The sequence below is a fragment of the Pteropus alecto genome, unplaced genomic scaffold, assembly GCF_000325575.1.
Source record: "Pteropus alecto unplaced genomic scaffold, ASM32557v1 scaffold116, whole genome shotgun sequence".
Lineage (NCBI taxonomy): Eukaryota > Metazoa > Chordata > Mammalia > Chiroptera > Pteropodidae > Pteropus > Pteropus alecto.
In genome coordinates this window covers 223,834-228,931 of record NW_006439189.1, presented here as the reverse complement: position 1 = coordinate 228,931, position 5,098 = coordinate 223,834, and the positions used below count along the sequence as shown (strand labels likewise).

Below are 5,098 nucleotides of genomic sequence, written 5' to 3'. Positions count from 1 at the left end.
CATAGCGTTAGCTTTGCGTTCAGGGAAATCGGACGCTCCATGACTTAGAGAGTCTATGACTATGAGCGTCTACTGTTTGTAATGAGGGAACCAGCTGGACATGTGTCAGACCCCGAGAGAACTCCTGACATTTTGGCCATCCATTTCCTGTGCCCCTTTTGCAAGAGGAGAGCAGAAAAGACATACGTGGAACCTGCTCATTAACTGCAGTGCAAACGTGACCGGAAACCTCAGTGGGAAAGAAGGCCTGCGTGTCACGTTGTGAATGTTGAGAAATAAATCAAATGGCAAGATTTCCTGGAGCTTTATCTGCTACTTGACTTTTAACCAAAAGCTGAAAGAGGCATGTGCGATTGATTCCAAATAGTCCTTGAAGCTTATAGACACACGTGTGTGCACGCGCATGCACACACACACACACACACACACACAGCCTAATCTCAACTGGGTAAAGATAGCCATGGCTGGTGCCACGGAGAGGAGGATGACTTCTAATCTAGTGATAATGTGGGAATATGGGCAGTTGGAGGGGACAGAAAAACAAACAGAAGATCTACCTACCCGGTATCTGTACACAATGTAAAGTTTCTATTTCACCCAGGTTATTATTATTAAAGTCAAATATACAGAATAAAGGCTATTTTAATGAGGAAATAGTCACTGCGTGAAAACATATACTTGCAGATAAGACCTGGAAGGTAATTTTGAATAAATGGGTAAAATATGTTAAGGTGCCAGGATTACAGGAGTCCGCTAGTGTGGGAGGTAGCCAAGGACAAGGAGGTGGATGGGCTAGCTGCTCCCTCATTCTCTTCTACAAGAGCCCTGCAGCTGCCAAAGCAGAGAGAGGGATGGAGGGAGTTGTGTCTCCACCTGCTACCACCAGAAGCCCTGTGGGGCTCAGTGGAGCTTAGCATTGAGACCCAAGTCACCTCTGCAGGTGCATTTGGTGAGCTGCGGGCCAAAGCTATGCATGCGGACTGAACCAAACACTGAGCCAAAGGATGAAGACAGTAATGAAGATGACATTATTACTGAAGATAATGGTGTGCCACACAAGATTCCTAAAACAGTTCCTACTACCTCAAGCCTGGAATGGCTGACACAAACTCAGTTCTGAGTCTGGACAGAATGGTTTTATTCCTTCTAATTGAGTTTAGCACCCCTAGCAAGAGGCGCAAACACAGAATTTGAAACACATGTTACAGATCAAAAACTCTTAGAATAGGAACAATTACAACATCGTGAAACCATCTTTTGAATGTTTTCTGAGTATGTCACAGGACTTGTAAGTTGGCTATTTTGAGAGCTTTCAAACCTCTGATCCAATGACCTGGAATAGGCATGAGAACAATAATGTTGTAAGTTCAAATTTTGTTATAAAGATAGAAACAGAAAGTAGATTAGTGGTTGCCTAAGGCTGGGGGAAGAGGGCAAATGGGGAGTAACTGCAAATGGTTATTGAGTTTCTTTTTGAAGTAATGAAAATACTCTAAATTAGTTTGTAGTGAGGGTTGCCCAACTCTGAATATATTAAAAGCCACTGTATTGTACACTTTAAAATTAATTTTATGATAGTGAATTACATCTAGATTAAGACAAATGTTATTAAAATAGTAGTTTGGTCATTGTTAGTATAAACTTTGATGGATCAGAGATCATTTTAAGTCTAAAGCAAAGGTACTTTTGCTGATTAAATTATGTGCTTTTGATATGGAAAACTAGATGTTACGGTACATTTTCAGAATTATGTGAGAGTACTAAATTGTTTCTGTTTGAAGTGGTTAAATATTTAACCTGTTGCAAAGATCCCAGTTAAATTTTTCTTTAACTACATTCTTTAAATTTTAATGTGGAATCTGATTCTCTTTTGGCATTCTGAGGGCCTCAGTTCTTGTGTTCCCAGTATTTTATTTCTTAATGTTGTTCTTTGTTGCTAATTGTAGCAAATTATTTTCTGAAATGTATTTTTTAAATTCTAAGAAATCAAACCAATTGGCTGTTTTTAGAAGTTTCTTTCCACATCATGAAGCACTGAATCTATGTTCCTGAATTATGATATTCGGTGGAAGTTTCTTCCATTGGTGTTTGTCCACCCTATAGCTTATGTATTTATAAATCAATTCCAAAAAGGTATACTTTACATTTTAAAATGCAGTTAATTCCACTGACTCTGGTAATATGGAGACTCTCTCCTTTAACTAATTTTTATCTTTATTCCTAATCTTATTGGAAAGCATTCCTTTTGTTTTGGGTGTGTCTACCTACATGTTGGTGTGCTTTTGAACTCTTCTATGTATTCAAGTAGTGTGAACTGTTTGGGATACAAATGCACCTAGATTAAAACATTTTTACAAACAAGACAAATGTGCACTTTTTTTTATACAAAGATTTTGGATTTTCTTTAGCGAGATTTATTCTAGGAACACTGCCTACACTTTAGGAAAAAGATGTATTGACCACTGACAAACAGAGTTCATCTGTAATATTTTCATTAGGCTATTTATTTCCCACACATCCACTTAGAACAAGAGTAAGACTGCCAATTTTCATTCTTTGTCTGATTTGGTATTTATTATTGTACAATGTGTGAGGGCACCATAGTATGCGTATATATAGAAGTCAAGAATATTATGATGTACATAAATTCCTTATGGTTTATGAATGAATCTCTTCAAGCCATTTATTAATTTTATGGTAAGGCTAGTATGGATGCTTTCATAACAGTTGTATGCTATTTAAAAAATGAAGAATCAAATGACTATTTTGAAGGACAGCTTCTCCAAATGGTAAAAAAAATATATAAATAGTCTTGATTAATTAAAAAAAGAAACTCTAATGTTAAAACAATAGAAAAAATCCCATACGGAGAAATATTTTTTGTGAGATATTACACACAAAAAAAGCATTTTTATATTAAGCGTTCTAATAAAAATCTGCCTTACTTGAAGAGTAAATGTAATTTTAAAAAAAGCTATTTGGCAGTCAATTATTGCTGGCTTAAACAATTTTAATAAACAATGTATTCCATAATACCATGAGTTTCAGTTACCACGGCATCTTAGAAAAAAATAAGCAAGCAGTTTCGTAAGTGTACCAGACACTAGAAAATAATTCTGACTGAAAATTAATACAAATTTATTTAGGATGGCTAATTAGGAAACTATCTCTGCTGACTGAAAATTAACTATTATAAATAGCCATTATTATATTTTTTTAAGTCAGAATAGCAAATCACTGTTCTTAATAAGTAGCAAAACCTTTTTTTTTTTTTTTCTATTGAGCTCATAGATCTCTATGATGTGTCTGTGCTTCACCCTTCTGGTCTTTGGAAGAAATTCCTCTAATCACTACAGGCTCACCTAATAAACTATAAATATTTAACATTATTCCTTCAACCAATAGCTTTGTTAACAACCTCTCATCATGAAAAAGCATTTCTTAAGTAACTATATGGATGTGGCACTACAAAAAGAATTAAATGGTTGTTATGGGTTGAATTGTTTTCGCCTAAAAGATATGTTGAAGTCCTAAACACCAGTTATCATAGTATAAACGTTATCATAGTATAAATGTGAGGGTCTTTGCTGGCATGATCAAGTTAAGATGAGGTCATTAGGGTGGGCCTTCATTCAATTTGACTGACATCCTTATACGAGAAGAAACACAGACACAAACACACATAGGGAAAAAAGCCATGTCAAAATGGAGGCAGAGACTGGATGATGATGCATCTACAAACCAAGGAACATCAAGGATCAATGGCAACACCAGAAGCCAAGAGATAGGAATGGAAAAGGTTCTCCCCAGAGCCTCGGAGAGAGCAAGGCCCTGCTAATATCTTGATTTTGGACTTCTAGCCTCCAGAATTGTGAGAAAATAAATTTCTATTGTTTTAAGCCACTCCAATTATGATACTTTATTATGGCAGCCCTAAGAAACTAATATAATGATGTTAAAAATATGAAAAGAATTACGCAAGCAAAATACCCTTATTAGCTCCCACTGTAGTATTATCACACTGATTGACACATTATAAAGGCAGCTGTTTAAAACTGAGAAAATAATTGTTTTTAGAATCTCATCTATATCTTTGATGAATCTTCCACTCAAAATCCCCACAGAATGACTACTCTTTGTGCCTTCATGTATCCTCTACATGATTTGCTGATGACCCAAGTATAGTAGTAGATTTAATAATTTCTGAAGGTGTGTATGTTTGTGTGTATCTGTATGTGCACACACACATTGTGAGAATGAAAGTCCTTTATAACAAGGGCTGTTTTATCACATTTGTATTCCCAATGCCTAAAGTGATGCATGACACATAGCAGTGCTTAATAAATGTTCAGCAAAAGAATGACTGTTGAACCACCTCTATTAGGCTACTGTAGTTATTATCCTACGTCCCACCCACTACCTCTTCTGGGCTCTTGAGATCAATGTGAGTACTAAAAATTGTTAATATGTCATTGTGTCTAGTAAATGAGACCAAAATTGGAAATACATGCATATCGTGCAAACTATAATTCTTCAGTGATAAAAAAACCTATACTAAAATCACAGTTCAAATATATTATGATTCATAAAATTTTTCAAACATCAGAAAAATTTCATGTTAACCAAAAAACACCATCATAATTTAAAATTTATCTTAAGATTCTCTCATTGCTCAAATATTACAAGTTTTTCTAATCAGTAGTTTTTTTCCTCTACAGAAGATCCAGCATAGAGATCTTGTCAATTAAGTGGCATTCTCCCTGACCCAATATAGGTCAATCCCTCTTTTAATTATATTAAAGTATTAGCCAGTTAGTTCTTTGTTTAGAAATAGCCTTTTGATATACAAAGTTGTATTATATAGGAACTATATCTATGTAAACGTTATCATAGTATAAAAAAGCTGAATTTGTAAAATGGTATGCCATGAACGAAAATGGAATGTCATTTTTCTAATTCAGTTTTTAAGACACATTTACATAAAAATTCAACTTTTAAGTCAAACTGCTTATTTATACTATGGAAGTTCTTCAAACCGTGAAGCATATTTTCTTTTAACTTTAAGTTAAATGGTCAATAAAGCATTTCGATTACATTC

The 5,098-nt window shown here is 34.8% G+C and overlaps 1 protein-coding gene across 3 annotated transcripts in view; it reads right to left on the bottom strand.

Moving 5' to 3' along the window:
* Positions 1–5,098, bottom strand: part of XIAP (X-linked inhibitor of apoptosis) — a 37,014-nt gene that overhangs the window by 22,370 nt on the left and 9,546 nt on the right. The gene's annotated exons all lie outside the window — the stretch shown is intronic.